Source organism: Armigeres subalbatus, chromosome 2 (genome assembly GCF_024139115.2).
Source record: "Armigeres subalbatus isolate Guangzhou_Male chromosome 2, GZ_Asu_2, whole genome shotgun sequence".
Lineage (NCBI taxonomy): Eukaryota > Metazoa > Arthropoda > Insecta > Diptera > Culicidae > Armigeres > Armigeres subalbatus.
The window spans coordinates 31,728,669-31,746,897 of NC_085140.1; the positions used below are offsets into that span (position 1 = coordinate 31,728,669).

Sequence of the window (18,229 nt, forward strand, 5' to 3'; positions counted from 1 at the left end):
TCATTTGGCCGAAAGGTTCGTTTGGCCGAAAGGGTCGTTTGGCCGAAAGGGTCATTTGGCCGAAAGGGTCATTTGGCCGAAAGGGTCATTTGGCCGAATAGGACATTTGGCCGAATAGGTCATTTGAAAAGTGAGAAATTAGAAGTAAGAAGAGAGACGTCTCAATTCTCATTCCTCATTTCTCACTTCTCACTGAAAAAAAATGAGGAGCGCGAAGTGAGTAGTGAGACGTTTCACTACTCACTTCGCGCTTCTCACTTTTTAATGCACTAGAGCACCTACCAGAAGGAAGGCAGAGAGTCCATTACCTTTTGCAGTCCTGCATTAGCGAGGAACATGAAAAAAGTGGGAAAAGGTATCGACCCAAGCATGTGAGTATGGTACCAAAGAGCAGAGATGGATGACGCTATGTGGCAAAAATTAGAAAACCAACGATACCGTCAGAAAGGTGCCCAGAAAGCTTAGGAGAATCATCGAGGGACTGATTCCAAGCCATCGATCAGGGGTCTGGCCGTCCACACCGTATGGCGAGGTTAACACAAGCACAGAAAAAGTCCTACTTACGAAACAGGAACTCATCACGGCTTTTTATGTAAAACCAAACAAGGCTCCGGGGCTAAACGATATCTCCGGTATGTTACGTATCACATTGCAAAAGTGCATTGTAGAAGGAAACTTTTCTCATCGTCGGAAGCGGCAAAAACTAGTTCGGTCGCTGGAGAGGATCATCCTCAAAAAGCTAGCTATCTACACAAAAGGCAAAAACGGATTGTCGAGCATGCAGTTTGGGTTCCGGAAGAGCAGGTCCACAGCTGATCCTGTTCGGATAGTCGTGGATGCAGTCGAATCAGCTAAAAAGCAGAAGAGGAGAGTTAATTTCTACTGCGCAGTGGTTATCTTAGATGTGAAAAATGTTAGTTGGGAAGCACCAACTAGCTCTTTACAAGTGCTGAGGAGTTACTTCGAGAACCGAACGCTAGTTTATGAAACAGTTGAGGAACTGCAGTGAAATGGGCATGACTGCGGGTGTTCCTCAAGGCTATATCTCGACACCGACGTTGTGGAATGCGATGTACGTCGGATTATTGCTGCCAAGACTAAGATCCGTGATAGTTGCGCTTATGAGAAGGCAGCTTAATCTTTTACAACATTGACAAGAGTAATGTCAAATAGCTCTGTGATTAGTAGTAGTAAGAGAAGACTCATAGCCAGCATTTCTACGTCAGTACTTAGATGCGGAGCCCCCGTCTGGGTGGCTGGAGTAATCACGAAGAGGAACGTGTCATGGGAGCTCCTATCAAGCCTTGGATGTTCCAAGAAGTATCTATACAGACTAGGACACATAGAGTCCTCTCTTCACGCCGAATAGCGAGGAAATACCGGAGCATTTGATATTCGACTGTACATGATTCAAGACAGACAGAAGAAGGATTTTAACGGGTAGCGTTCGTATCACAAACCCCGATAAATCGTTCTGGAAATGTGTAAAATTGACACAAAACCGTTGATATCTAGCTCGGACCTTTCGAATGTCTTAACTAAAATAACCATTCGGCCTAATGGCCTAATGAACCAACATCACGAAAATCTTCGGATGAAAATAATGCGTTTACGTTTTTAGAACTCCCAGAAACAATTTTTGAGTATTCTTGCTCCAAGCATCGAACACAATCACACTATTTTAAGGCTAATTTCTGCACCCATAAAACAAATCTTACAATTGTTGTATAAAATCGTGGCATATACAAATTTGTAAGGTTTTGAAATAGCAAATGTAAGCTTTTTATACAGATACTGTATTTAAATAATACAAAATTGTGAAATTTCAATAAATTGGTTGTATTAAAACCTTCCGGAATTGTATATGCCAAACTATTATATAGTTTCTAGAAGGTTCTTATGCAGAACAGCATTTAAATCTGCTGTCCGCTGGTTGGGTGTGTAAATACTGTTAATACATGTTTTTGTACTTTATTGTTTCATATTATTCTAATCGATGTTACTTATTCTTCTTCTTCTTCAATGGCTCTACATTCCAACTGGAACTTGGCCGACGTTTCCCATCCGAAAAAAATCCTAGACCGAACCGGGTATCAAACTCGCCATCTCCGGATTGGCAATCCTACTCCTTTGCTCGCAAGGCTACTGAAGACCCCATTACTTATTACTTTGTAATCAATTATTATCCTTGGGCTTGGTTTTTTTTTTGAAGAAGCGTTGATTTTTCTAGCCATATAATTTGTACGACAATGGTTTACATTTGATTTTTTCATAGCAATTTTAATGATTTACCCATATGAGAAACCAATAATTACAATTAGATATAAACAGACGTGAACTTAAATGTGACCAATATCTGAATCGAAAAATTCCCGTTGTAGGTCCCCCAGAGCCCCATACGGCGACAAGCGGAGTGGACCATTCGACAAAGTGTATGATGGAACAAGCGGCGGAAACTCAATGACGGACTGCTTCACGAGTGTTAATTTCTGGGGAAGTGGCACTCTTTGGCGGTGGCGCTCGTTCCAGCAGCCCCTCCTCTTCGCTTCACAGAGTTCGGAACTTTTTCCTGTAACAAACGGCGATGGATGGATGGTGGTCGCTTGCTTGCTTGCTTGGTTGGTTGGTTGGGTCCCAGCTGGGGAAATGGTCCGTTGTGCCATTTTTGTCACTTAGACCGGTCGAAAACTGTTTTCACTTGCTCTCGAAGGGTTGGCAATGGAGAAAATGAAACTGCGTTTGAACATCCGCCACAACACAAGTGCACTTTGAAGACACCAGCAAAAACGTGCTTCGCGAGAAAACGGTTTTTCGTATTCATTGCTTCGTCCTGCGGGGCACACGGACTGAGGATGGCACCAAATGGCACTAGGACACACCATCAACACAAACTGAAAGGACGATACCCGGATGCATTTTAACTCATTTTTTTGCAAACAGCAGAATACTATTTCACATTTGACCTTTGGATATTCTTAGATGCTGCTGTTTTAATGCGAAAATGATAGCCAGAGACGATTCCCCTGGTAACATTTGGTGGGGAGTAAACTTGGGACAACAAAAAAAAAAAAACGACGAGGTCGGACTGACACAAATTCACTTTAGATTATTCGATAGTATTTGGTCACACTTTCGTAGGAAAGTTAAACATGTTGAATCTAGAACCTCAACCGTGAAATTCGCACCAAACACTGCACTTGAATTTACATTCCATGAACGCCAAGATCGCACGTCCGCGCTTTCATCTCTTAATGGGTTTGATTTCTTTTGATGAATTTATTCCGGACTCCTGGCAGCGGTAATCAATTTCGAGCACGCGCGCACGACTGGGCGCTGACTGAACTGGCCAGCCCTGTAGTGCGGGTGTAATGGTCTGGTCAGCTGATGGATTCGAGTCGAGCAACTTCTCGGCGCTGCTGGCTGCTGTCTGCAACGTTGCTGAACAATATGCAGGGTAAATAGTGAACTATGGATCAGCAATTGGCTGAACGGGGACGGGGCCTCAGCTTACGCATGTCTGGCTTGGTCAACAAAGAAAGTGGCTCAAGAGGGCAGAGTGGAATCTGAGGGTTGCGTATGGGGTTATATTTAGTTCGATGATGGATTGAGTTTGGTATAAACAGATATGTGGATGTGAGTCTTATTTAGCGAATGTAATAGTTTCCGGAGCATTGAGGCAACAGGATTTATAATCTCACAGTGATTCTCACTCTTCAGACGTGAATCAGTCAAGACATGAACATCTCTATAATAAAACATAAAAACATAATTTCTTCAGCATTTTTGGGTTATAGGAACTTCCTCGGAAAGTTTTTCGGAAATTCTTAAAAAATTATACAGGAAATTCTCCTGAAAGGCGTCGGCTCACGTAGCGAAAAGCCGTTCGGATTTTGATGATAATTTTTAACCCAACGTCGGGCCTTCCGATGGTCGAGAAAGCAAAGGTCTAGCATATTTTCATTGTTGAGATCTTAAGCAGGGGATACGCAACTTAAATAGTTAGGTACTATCCCACGGCTCGAGCCGTAAATTCGCTTGGCAGATGCGATTTTTTTAATGCTTTCCTTAAACGTTTTGTGCGTTACAGTTAGATTGTTGCTTTCCAAGTCGGCGAGATTTTCCAAGCATTCGATGCATGCAGGCATCAGATTGCCAGTAAGCTTTGATCTACAAGCTTTTAAAAAATCAAACAAGAAGTACACTATCGAAGAGAAGTAGTTGACATTGATCGCTTTTTCATAATGATTAGATTCAAATTTCACCTATTTTGTGCAGTCAAATCATAAACGAGTTAGTGATAACAAATATTGGGCTGGGTTGTGGAAAGTCCCAAACTTGTTTCCATTTCTACTCTGAATCCAGCCCTGCACTAGTACACGACACTTAGGAATGACCTCATGCTGTCTCCAGCGACTTGCGGCCAAATGCCATCCATACGGAACCCGTCATAATATTTAAAGTACACACATATGTATTGCCACAGCAGCATCGATGTCGACAGTCCAGCTCCAGCAGCAGCGCGCTCGATTCCATAATAGTAGCCGGAGAAGAAACCATCCGGTCAATATGGCACTGCTCTTCAAATTGTCCGACACGGTGGCAGCATCACCCATTTTTAATGATGCTGTACCACCCAATTTAATTGAGATTCATACATATGTATATATGTACGTTTGAGCATCAGTTCTGGTCTGCGGAACCATTCTCATTATGTCAGCTGAGATTATAAACTTGTTGTTTTATCCGAATAATTATTTTTGATGATGGGGCATGACAATTCTTTCGTATTAAAATTTAAGACTTTAATTCACTATGAAAATGTTACAAGTTGAAAGCATGCAACATTCTACAAGGAAGGTTAATTCATGTAGTTCACAACATTCTGCGAGGACCATTGTGGTCCAGGCAGAAGCGTGGTTATCGTTCTCGGCGACGTCGACGGAGGCCAGCGCCGAGGTTGTTTATTTGCCTTTATGCTTCTCGCTTCGCGCCAGAAGCAAGCACTAATAATGCAACAACGCTGCCGATTAATAACACAAACTACTGCCAGTTGTAAGGGAATGTGGGAGACCGATTTCTTTCTCGTTGATCCAATCATATCTAATCTGATATCTCTGACGCCACACCGTAGCGCCAAATACGATATCCGGCGTGAGACAGGATAATGAATTTGGTTGCGTGGGCTTCAGTTCGTTTGATAATCCACACGTAAATCGACTCTTATTTTTATGATATTCGTTTTTTTCCAGTTTTGAATCGACCCCTAGATCCGCGTATCGCGTCCCCTTAATCAGCAAGTACGATCTCCATTCACCATCGTCGACGGTCGTCGCGCGCCGTCTAGATAAATTGCTGGATTACATGTAGCGTTAAATTGAACCGCGCCAACCGCTTGATGCATATTCCTCCCGTGAATGGCTCACTTACTTTGAATAACATAGCGCTAACGAGCGGGATGGTGGCGGGCGGTTAAAAGATGTTCCGAACATGCACAAAAATGATATGAGCAATTCACGTTTTTGTGTGTATCGTTGTATGTATATGATTCGGAGAAAAATATGAACCACATTCCAGAATTTAGCAGTTGCTTCACACTTTAATGAAGGACCTTAACATTTTGGTAGATATCGTTTATATCAACCGCATCGTTGTTTGTATAGCGTAGGTACTACAATTTAGCATTTTTTTTAGGGCAGAGAATATCAAGATAAAAGGCCCTTGGATCGGAATGCGCCGGCAGTGACATTGGTGGTGGCAGTTGGTATGGAGAAACAAATATGCAACCAATTTCAAAAAACGAATTCAGCAGAAGAGCTCGCCAGTAGCATTCATATCCCATTCCTATTTCATGTGGAGAGCAAGTTCACTGATAGCATTTCCAGTGCAAAAGCAGGACTTGGGACTTGATTTGAAAAGTGACATTAATTTTGAAAACATCAATTATAGCTTGACCGATTTGTTTGCACTTTTTTTCGGTTTTGAAAATTGACCTGTTTCAAAATAACGGTATTTTGAGCGACAGGCCAGCGTACTAAAAATGATTGCAGTTTAAGGTGGTTATATAACAAAGCCACAAATCGGCCATCTTGGAAACCACGTGCTTTTTCTAGTGATTTTTCAAGAACACAAATTGAGAGAACCACAACGCCCATGGGGATGAAACATTCGTAGATCGTTTCCTTACTCATGCTAAACAATCGACTTTAATTTCAGCATTGTACGACAATTATTACGCTAGATTTGAATATTTGATAATAGGAGTACAAACTCGTGTGGTGAATTTAAAATTCACCACATGGCTTGATTGTATAATCACCTTAACGAAATCGATTTTCATTTCAAGATAAAATTTTCAAAACGACTTATCTGCTTTTGTAAACAAAAATTCAAACGACGATTTGACGAATCTGATAGCTCGCCCACGCAAACCAACACCATCAACAGGTAGCGGAAACCTTCACCTACCTATTGGTGGTGTTGGTTTGCGTGGGAGAGCTATCAGATTCGTCAATTCGTCGTTTGAATCTTTGTTTACAAAAGCAGATAAGTCGTTTTGAAAATTTTATCTTGATTTGTTTGTGTTTTTAAGTACGGGAAGGGTACTTAACCCTTATGTTACCGACAGGGTACCCGGGTACCTTTTTTGTTTTCAAGTGAATTTTTTTAAGGTTCTAAATGTCGCAAGAAATTGAAACTCCGTGACGTCTTCAAACTCGGCAAAATTTAGGTCTGGGTGATATCAGAATGAAAATCCAGTACGGCTTGGGAAGGTCTTCTGAATATTTTCACCCCGTAACGTACCGACAGGGTACCCGGGTTCCCACGTTCTTGGTATGACCATAACTTCGTCAGTTTTCAACCGATTTGGATGATTCCATTTGCTATGGATTCAGAAATGTCACATATAACCGATTCGGATTAGGGGTCGTACACTTATAACGTAAGCAATTTTTCAGGTTTTTTTTGGCCCCCCTCCCCCATGTAAGATTTTTTTTCATACAAATGATTTTTTATTTATATGGAGTGTAAGATATTGACCGAACCCCCTCCCCCATAAGTGCTTACGTAATATGTGTACGGCCCCTTACCTGGTTCCCGGAATTGCGGATTAGCTGGACTATGTATCAAAAATGGATAAATTGATGCTATAGAAACCAAATGATGATTTCTTGTATCTTGAGTTACCAGTTTCGTAGAAAATTCGAGGATTATGACTTCACAACGTGTTAGGACCACCTGATCGTTTGATCTCGGAACGGACATCCCGGAATAGGTCCTATAGTGGCCGCAAATTAATTCTGAAGAAACCCTGGCAATATGAGTATCAAAATTCTTGGAATCATTCCATAAATATGTTTTCTATGTTCCACGGGAACCTGTTCCAGGATGACCGGTTCGTTGTCAAACTATCGTACGGTCTAATAATTCAAAAGATCATGCTTCTGAAACAATTTCATGAATTTTGATACCCATGTTGCCAGGATTTCTTCAGAATTAGTTTGTGGCCACTTTAGGCCCCACTGGAACCTGTTTCCGGAATACCCATTCCAGGATTAAATCATAAGATGGTCCTGTAACGTTTTTAGGTTATATTCTTTTAATTTCCAACGAAGTTCATCAATCAGTTTTATTTGGTTGAATATATATCTTCAATGTTTCTATACTTTTGGACTTGGCCCAGTAAATCCGGAATTCCGGTAACCAGGTAATACGAATCGATTTTATGTATCGAATAGCGGTTACGTTCCTGAATCCGTAGCAACCAAAATCGTCAAAATCGTTGAAAAACTGACAATTTTATGATCATTTTAAGTCCGTGGGAACCCGGGTACCCTGTCGGTAACGTAAGGGTGTTTTTTGTAGGTAACAAGAGGGTTAAATACGATCAGAACATCTAATAAATCTATTTCAACCGCTTTGATATAGATTTCAATGCGATACAGTTTTTAGAATTTATGCCTACCCCGATGCCTACCCACTAACAAACATTCCTTCCTGAGCTTTCTGTGGAGACGCAGAGGCTAACACGGTCTTCAGACAGCAAGCTTGCTGCTATTATTCTTTCCATCTTCCAATCCCATTCCCAATCGCAGTCAGCATTTTTTTTAGTTATTTTTAACTGATCTTGATTATTCAATAAAGTGTCGTCCATCAAATCATATTTCCATTGCCTCGTCTTTCTAAAGTCGTAACTAGAGCAGATGTTAACTGTTCAAGAAGCGGCTTGCTCACAGCTTAGAGATAATGATATCACATACATGTTAGAAGAAAGTTCGTTCAATTTATATCGTCAGCAAAAATTGTGCTCTGTTTGCTTTAATCCTTTTCTTCCCACGATTTTTCAATGATTTCAATAGGGCGGAATCAGCTTTGGAAACAATACTTAAATAAAAGTTCTTTGGCATAGCTGAAATTTATGGAAAACGAAAATACTTTTTTAATTGTAAATCAGAAGTTACTTGAATGTTTTCAATAGCTTCATTGCTCTCACACAAAATAAAAGCAGTCTAGCGAAACCATTTACATGTGCCCGATATTGTGTTGTGTTGTTGAAACAATGATGAATGTTGGAGGTACGAATTTGGATGGAGCTCTATAAATAGCCACCATGGGAAGGAAAGGGTTAAAAAATCACTTCTATATACAAATTCTTCATGCCTACCGTATCCTAACGGAACTATCAAAACTATAATTTCGCCTCTAATTTTTTCATCAAAATGGACTTTTTATTCGTCTCTATTAAAAAAAATTAAAATAGACATCTAAGTTTGGTTAATGATATTATCATTTCTATTTAATCGTCAACTATTGAGACACAATGATGTACACAGCCCTGGTAAAAAAATGGAGAAAGAGCAAAGCTTTATCATGTTGGCATCGAAAAGGCACCCCCTTGAGCATGGTTTTGGTAGCCCTGTCCCAGGTAAGTTATTCTACCGTAAATCTTCGTGGTTACAGACTAAACTTCAGGGTTTGCAGGATTCGATCTCAAAGGATGATGATAGACGATAAAAACGACGTATAATTCTCGCACAATCATTATAAACCACGAAAACAAGCTTTGTGCGACCTGACACAAGTACGAAGAAATTAGAATCGAAGAAGCATTCTCCACTCACTTGAACGCTATGATAAAAAGCTTATTTCAAGCTCTATCTGGTAAAAGGACGAATGTCGCAAGAGAGAATTCTTTTCATTGACTTTCCCTCTTTTGAATTAAAGTGACAAGCAGAAAATTTCTGTGCAGTTTATCACCTCAGAATGCAAGTTTACATTGTTTCGTTCTGAGGTGATACACAAAGAAATCCGCTGCTTGTCACTTTTATTCAAAAGAGGGGAAGTCGACAAAGAGAATCCTCTCTTGCGTCATTCGCCCTTATTCTAGATAGCGCTCAATTTCTCGTTTTTTTGCTGTAGAGGACTTCTTTTTTCCGTACTGCTGTTTGAAACCAGCTAACATGCATAATCAGCAACGGTGCACCACGTGAATAACTAAAACTTTTTAAAAGAATTTATTATGGAGTATATTTTCCCGAATCAGGTCATTCTTGTTACAGTTTGCCAAGGAATTATCTCATGAATCATTTTGCTTGAGAATCGCTATATGTAATTCCATTGGCGTTTCTCGATGCCTAGTACGTTAAGTACGAGACACTGAAGACGGCATTACAGTTGAGTTCGAAACACGTATCTGTAATGATTACATCGAGCGGACGTTGGCGATGGCATCCGTTAGCGGTCCCAACGGTATTCCCTTATCAACGTCTGTCGAAAATTCTATCGCAGCGTTGGCAAGCGGTTTTCGTGGCGGTTTCCGATAGAGATTGCTGTAGTGTTCACCAGTGTTGGTAGAATTAGAATCTACTCAAATCTCAATCATTGAGGCTTCATGCACGAGCTAACTCGCTTGCGATTCTGTGTAGAGAGAGGAGCATCGCGCTTGAGTTTCTTCGACAGAATCGCATCGCTTCGTTCACTCGCCGAAAAATGATTTCGCTCTAAAAAGTGTCAAAACGCAATCGAGGCGTACATATTGTGTACATATGGATTTATTAGCCATTGGCGCACGTGTGGCATCGACGAATAATTGGAGTTCGTATCCTACTGTGGAGAATAGGGGAGGAGAAGACCGCCAGCTGTAACCCGATTAATCCGAAATCACAGTACGCATGAAGGTTTGATTATGCCAGAAACGCAGAAGGTTGTGATGTGGTTTATATGCAAGCCATTTATAGTTTTCTTTGTTCCTCTGACATAAAAGTGTACACAGAAAAAATAAAGAACCTAAAAAAAGTTTAGAAAACTTAACTTTGAGTACGAAGTTCAATTTTTTAACCCAAAAATAAGTAGTTTTCTCACTCTCTCTCATGAATGATATTATAAACAAAGAGAGCTGCATCGACCCAACGTGTGCTGTTCCGTGGAAGAAGCCAAATTTGAGCTGTTTTCACTATAGTCTCGGGTGAGTGAAAATAACATAAATTTGAGTTGGTGAAACTTTATAGTGGTTGAAAATTCAACGCGGGAGTAAAGGCAAAGTATTCACCGGTTTTTTTTCGCATTTTAGTTATTTTTGGTTTCTTCCACGCAAGGGCGGATTTGAGCGAAAAGAACCATGCATTGAGTTGTTTCGCGGTTCCGTGTAATACTTTTGTTTTTTTCTTTTTCTTCAAAGTTTTTTTTGTTTTGTCTCTGTCTTTCTGTCCCGTAGAGCGCCGTAGCTCTGGCTGTCCGGAAGATGCTCCCATTCGAACCATTCTTGGAGCACGACGACACACCACATCGTCCCCGACGCCAAATGACCGGATGAGCTGCTGAAATTCCTTGATTATGATGATTGTCTGATTCCCGAATCCTAATCCCTGTCGATCCTTAAACATCGTAAACCTAACCTCGAGTCACCACGAGCACGTTGGCTTATTTTCCTCTCTTACTAATTTAATAATAAGATTATGTCGATGTACATATCACAAAGAAACGTGGCTCCGTAAAGTGTTATACACGCCTGAGCCTACCAAATAAATGAACTTGAAAAAAAAACGAAGAAGGTCAGGATTCTTGTAAATCCTAAGTTTATGTTAACGATTAGAATTCTAAGAAGCAAGTTGGAATCTCGTTTAGAAGGTGAATGCATTTTACGGTTCATGTTCGTATTGAAATTTCAATTGCAAATTTTGGCTATTATTCCGATCTTGGTTCTTTGAAACCTTAGAATAATCAATTTTTCAATATTGGTATGTGAATTGGTAGGTTTGCGATTTTATAACTTGCTTTATTTAAAAATCCTCAGCCATTAAACAGCCTCAGCAGTCTCTCCCTTCTGTTGGTATTGCTGGTCAGGAACTCGTTCATTCGTTTCAGTTTTGTAGCGATTTGTTCCGATCTGTTCCGATGTCGAGCTCATTCATCAGTTGAACCGGACAGATGAAGCATCGTAGGAAGTGGAACGCCCAGAGCAGTAAAGAGCAAGCGGCCAAATATATTCGACCCCTGTTCTAGATGATCCTGAAGAGGAAATAGGAGCTGAGCCGGATCTTGGAAAAATTCCAGGACGAAAACGAGTTTGCGATGTTTAGTTTTCGCTTCCACACCAACGGCGACAGTATCGCAGTCGCCAAGTGAAAGTCGCGTCGCGTGTTGTTGGGGGGACCTTAATTCGTGAGGAATAATAAGCCGCTGCCCATGGCAATGACAATATTATGTCATTGGGGCGTCTCAATATCCCTGAATGGTAGCACTGTTACTTGTGCAAAACAACCCATAAAAACGATCCATAAATAACACCTGCTGGTTTCATGAAACGTCACCATAAATCTATAAAATAGTCTAGGAGTATCCATAAAACATAATTTTAAGATCTATTACTGCGCTAACAATAAGCAATTATAGGAAAATATGATCAAATATGAAAAATGATCCATAAATCTTTGTAAAATGATCAATTTAAACTATTTGTAAACTAAAATTTTGATCCATAAAAAAACAATTTTGCCTTGTTATGATCTATAATTTTAGTCATATGATCCATAGTTTTGGCGAAATGATCCATAATTTTGTTCTTATGATCTATAATTTTGATTATATGATGCATAACCCTTGGAAAGAAGGCCAAGACCGGAACATATTTTTCTATTAAATTCTAAATTTCAGCGTAGTTATTGATACAGGGTTTGAAAAAAAATATCTTCCTTTTACTTCCACTATTTGGTTTTTACGTGTACATCTTCAGTGTGTTGTTTATCGACTATTTTTTGTTCAAACCCTGTAACATTTTTCCCCTAAGACGCTCAAAATTAATTATTAAGTAGTTATTGATCTTAAAATTATTCCTTCTGGTTACTTTTGAACTTCTTTATGGATTTATGATAGCGTTTTACGGAACAATTAGGTGTTATTTACGGATCTTTTTTTACAATTTCTCATAGATCATTTCTTATTTTTTATCTGCAATGTTTTGCCTTCCCCATTCGTTCCAACAGCAGGTGAATCGGAGCCAAGCTAGCGAGTTAAGTGCTAGGCATTGGGCTCATGTTGACTCAAGGGCTTACATATGTTGGCTCAGAGAGGCAAGTTGGCTAAGATGGTCCAAAGGAGCTGATAGTTGAACATCCAATTTAATCCTTCAGCAGCAAAATGCTGTAACTAAAGTCGGATAAAGAGTTCCGATCAGTGACTAGAGGATCAACATAGAGTCGGGTTAGAACCTGGGAGGGAGCTCTCGATACTACACATCAAATAAACAAATACTGTTGTCAGGCAACAAGCAAATTTTCTACAAGAATAAACAATCAACGTAGGCGCCACCTAAAAGACCAAATTTTGTTTTGTGTGTTATTGTTGTTATATTGCCTTACAAAATTTTCTTGACGAGAGTTTTGTTCTCGGCTCACACTGACACATCATGACAGCTGGATTTCGGCTCGGCTTGACACACACATTTTTTGAATCTGTTTCTCCCTCCCAGGTTAGAACCCTTGCCAATCGAGTCCTAATCAAGGGCGGTTCTCATCGAATTTCATCGAAAACCTTTCTCAACGAATTTAAAAAAACGACATTGCTCACAAACTTCATTACCCCAAAATATGACCCCATGCAAAATTTGAGATCAATCGGGCATGATTTAGGGGTGCCTAAAATTCATCAAAGTTTTGAAATTTTTACCCATGTAAATTTCCCAAGTCGAAAAAGTCGAAAATCAAATTTTAGTTTTTGATGCCAAATGCCTTAAAAATGCATGAAACTTCGAAATCTGAAGTAACCTAAAAAATTTTTTTTTTAAAGATATCGATTTTTTACCTTAGAACATTCTTGGGACTTTTTTTTCAGATGATGAAAATTTTTTTCATCGAATTTTTATAACGGACGATACGTAACGACGACGCGGTCTAGTTCAACAGGAATCACGTTATCGAGGACAGCAAAAATAAACTTCCATTAGGAAAAAAATTGAAAAAAATTGAAAAATTGAAAAAAAATCCCCCAAAAAATAACAAGTTGCCAATAAATAAATCAGGATGAAAGCAATAAATGAGTATAAAAGTTTCCTAATTAATGTAAAATTTCCGTAAGCAATCAATTTTTCCAAAATTTAAAAGCATTTTTGAAATTAGAAATTGTAATTATAAAAAAAGAATTCCTTAAAGAAATTAAAATCTTCCAATAATTAAAATACAAAACTTACCCCAATAAATCTAATTTTGCTACAATTAATTGAAAAATTTCCAGAGAATAAATCTCTTTTTCTTAAAAAGAAACAATAAAAGACTATAAGAAAAAAGAATATTTCATAAAAAATAGAAAAGCCAAAAAAAATAATAAACATGGACAATAGACGCTTTTAAAGAAGGGGTCATCTATAGAAAAGAAAATATTAGTATTATTGGATTTTTATATATTTCCATGAATATTCCAGATTTTTTTATTGCTCGTTATTTATTTTCATTGTGGAAAGTTTTTCAAAATATGTAGTTTAAATATTTTTTGTGTAAAATTTTGTACTTCTACATACATCTCGCGGGCTTTCAAGAAGTTGATAAACCACCGGTATCATTGAATTATTAACGAACGATATGGACGAAAGTTTTTGTTCTTCTCAGCTTAGCTTTCAGAGGACCAAACAAATGCATATTAAGAACACCTTTAAAAATGCCGACTTTAAACTCAATTTTGTTACAGTAACTAGCATACTTTACTTTTACAGTAACATGGCGTAACATATTTTACGATCATCGATTTGAAAAACTCTTTTTTTATAATATTGAGTTAGATCCAAAAACAAGATACCTAAGAGCTTATCACGAAAATGGCAAAGTGGGAGTCTGTTGGAAAACTATCAATCCATTCTGCGATGGTTCACCACAAGCATTTTACGGATGGCAAATAGTCACGACTGCTTCGATTAATATTTCGGTGTCTTTCCGTTGAAGTTTTTATAAAGCCTACTTCGATGCTTTCAAATCTATTGGATATTGATTGCTATTCTATAATTCACACCAAGTACCATTTTACTGCCGCACATTTCCTCTCTTCTCAGGATTTGTATTGTTATGGAAAGCAACATTTTAAATCAACAATGCTAACTAACATTATGTTTGACCAAAAACATGCTCAAAACCCTTAAAAAAACATGTGTTAATTTTTATTGCCTATAATTAATAGGGGAACTGCTCCGCACTTCATCTTATAGCTCTCATTTTCATCCCACGTCCCAAAACAAAGCAATGAAAAGGGATTAGATTTGTTTCTTATTTTTGAGATTTTTTTCTGCAGTGAGCAAGCGTTAGTAAAAAGAGCCGACGCGATTGGTGCTGTAGGGTAAGACGGTGTAATGTGCCCCACCTTGCCAAAACGCCCCCTTTGATTTCTAGAAAACTATAACTAACTTAGGGGTAAAATCAGTTGGCACCTTTAAATATTTGTAAAACCATTATAGGGGAACTGTTCCGATCTCCATCTCACTGTACAGATATCCATCTCATCGCTAAACAAAGAAATACGGCACCAAATTCGTCGCTTCTTTTTGTCGACATGCGTACTCACTGCTGAAGAAAATCACAAAAATTATAAACAAACCAAATTTTTTTCCATTGCTTTGTTTTTGATGGGATGGAAATAGGAGCTATGAGATGAAGTGGCGAACCGTTCCCCTACTATGTGAATGTGGAAGTATTTTTATATTACATAATGAAAATAATTGCAAAATACAAAAGGTTACAGTTTTGATGTAACTTTTAATGTTCTGGAGCGACTCTAGCATACTGTCCGCAGAATTTGCAATGGAACACTCAGTTGGGCAACAAAATAACTTTTCTCTGTGGTTAATATGATGTAAAATTGCTTCCATCTTCTAAAAAGTTACGCTTTTCGAAAACATGTTTCACTGGTCAAAACGCCCCAGTGTAGGCAGGACGATATGCCCTTACCAACTGGACAAAAGCTTGCAGCAGTTTCTTCCGAATTATATGGAAGGAAACTATTAAAATGTAATTCAAAACTGATTATGGATGGATTTATGTTGGTTTTTTAATGTCAAGCACATAAGGACTTGTAACTATTTCAATATGGGATTGATAAAATACTAATGAGGGGCTATGAAACGTCTTTGGTTAAGGTGGGGCGTATTGGCCAGACACTTGTTGAAATCCATTTTTTCACGACTTTTTATAAAAGCTTCATTACGTGTTCTCTAAAATATTTTTATATGACTTCTCACAGGCAATACATTTGCAACTTTTCGGACTACCAAATAACACAAAGTTTGTATACAATAAAGAGTTGAGTTGAAAAGTAAAAAGTAAAAAGTTATCGAGGTATTGCCTTAGGGGGGGCATATTATACCGTCTTACCCTATTTCTTTGTTTTGTGATGAGATGAATATATGTTCAGTGAGATGGAAAACGGTAAGACGCGCGGCTACAAAGCAAGACCATGCTGAGGGTGGCTGGGTTCGATTCCCGGTGCCGGTCTAGACAATTTTCGGATTGGAAATTGTCTCGACTCCCCTGGCATAAAAGTATCATCGTGTTAGTCTCATGATATACGAATACAGAAATGGTAACCTGGCTTAGAAACCTCACAGTTAATAACTGTGGAAGTGCTTAATGAACACTAAGCTGCGAGGCGGCTCTGTCCCAGTGTGGGGATGTAATGCCAGTAAGAAGAAGAAGAGATGGAAAACTGAACAGTTTCCATACATACTTACACAACAAAATCCTTTCACATTAAATTTACAGATACGGATGCAAAACAATCTAGGTAGAGCTTAAAAATGTGGCAACCCTTTAAGCTTCAATCTTAAAAATAAGTGATCTACAATTTTGAAAATTATGTTTTAGTGCATGCTGCAATGCAACTCAGCAAAGCTGAAAAATAGGAAAAATGCTGCGGGATCGTCAAGTGTGGAGCTTATCATGGCAATAGGCAAGCAGGAGTCTGCTGGAAATTTTTCACTTGTAAATAATAAGTAGAAAAATAGCCTTTTTTCTTGTACATACGACAAATATTAAATCGTGTTGATGTTGATAAACAAATTAAATATGAAGCTGGAGTAGGGGCAGTTAGGTTTGGAGCTTCGATAATAATCGTTTTACGTTAGATAGATGGATCCATAGTCAGTGTTGGTAGAATCGTGCTCAAATCTCACTCACCGATGTCTCATGCACGAGCTGACTCGCTTGCGATTCTGTATGAAGAGCATCCCGCATGAGTTTTTTCCGGCAGAATCGCATCGTTTCAAGTTTGAAGTATCAATACCCAATCGAAGCGTATTTTATGTTTACGTATGGATTTGTTATCCATTGTTTTAAGCAAAGAAAGTTATTCCGATGAATTTAACGAAGAAGAACACGCAAAAATCACGCAATGATGCAAATCGCGAGTCGAATCATGGACGATTCTCTGGGCCATGAGTCGGGTGAGGTTTGCCTCGCGCTTGATTTGAATCGTGGATGAGATTTGAGAATTTGAGTTTTTACCAACACTGCCCATAGTTAATCAGAACTACATATGATCACCTTTCTTATCGAAGCAAGACAGGATTTCCAAAATGAATTCCGGCACAACTTGGTCTCATTACCCCGGCTTCAAACCATCTACTCACGCTTCTGCATTTGAATTGGCACAATATAGTTGCATTGCGGGACCTGTGAGTGGCAATAAAAACTAGGTATTCCTCTTTTGATGCTGCTTATCATGCTGTTGCTTATCATCATCATCATCATCACCGTAGTCGGTGCACAAGCATAAACTCTTGGAGTGGGCGCTGGTTTTCTCTTCGGCCACACTCGAGGTGTGCTTCACATGTACAGATGAAACGATTCTTCCCAGAAGGCTCCATCCCGTAGGGTAGTTCGTTTATACGGCGCGCCTAGTTGGGAAACTACGAGAGCATTCGTTTCAAGTTTGTAGCCCACACACGACATGGGATCCTGACTAACTGTCTGCCAGTCGTCATCGTCGTCGTCAGTGATGATGGGAATATGAAGCGCTTCCACTGCACTACTGGCTGTGCAGGATAGTTTGTTTGATAGCGGAGAAAGTAGCACAGTTGGAAATGGGGGGTAAATTGGACACGCTAAGGAATAAGTTTATTCCGATTTGATGTTTGCCTTTCAGACGCGTTTGGTTAATATTGTCAAGCATTAAATGCTAAACGTGGGGCCGATCTGAGTCGCTAGTTCTGTTTTGAAAGAGATATTCGATCGTCTGTAATCAATCATAAATTAACAAAGTTACAGCACGGATACATCTTAAACTGAATAAGTAAATTTTCGGAACCGATATTACAAGTGTGACAAATTGAGCTGAAACTTCATTTCACGTACCTATGTGGCTTGTAACACTACCAACTCCTCTGCATAGCTAGTTTGTGGAGCAGAAAGCGGTGCAAATATATGCGCATTCCCCGGCTCCTAACAATGTCTGGATATGATTTTTTTTCTTCTCTCCTATTTGTACCATGGAATCCTTGGCAACCTGCACAGTATTTCGTCCTTGGGTTTTGCTCGTTTTGGAACAAAATAAATATTACCCAAATGATTGTTATGTGCAGCAGCTTTGTTAAGCCCCCAAGATATTCACTGTTGCAGTTACGGTTACAAAAGACAAAGCTGCTCATGCGGTGTTGGAATTATAATCAGTATTGAACTTGCATTGCACTTTAGAATTCAAGAGCCGTGACAAAATCCACGTGTGACGATCTGTTTAGCCAGCGTTTGCAAATTTTATGATT

General features: G+C 39.1%; 1 protein-coding gene across 19 annotated transcripts in view; it reads right to left on the reverse strand.

Moving 5' to 3' along the window:
• Positions 1–18,229, reverse strand: part of LOC134218429 (collagen alpha-1(XVIII) chain) — an 865,092-nt gene that overhangs the window by 257,232 nt on the left and 589,631 nt on the right. Inside the window, exon 1 of one of the 19 annotated variants that reach the window (XM_062697412.1) lies at positions 3,166–3,305. The exons of 16 other annotated variants lie outside the window; for them this stretch is intronic. The gene's annotated coding sequence lies outside the window, so the exon portion shown is untranslated. Of the gene's footprint in view, positions 1–2,963; positions 3,306–18,229 lie in introns of those variants that run through there. 2 more of the 19 variants (XM_062697411.1, XM_062697413.1) reach the window with 2 other exon arrangements.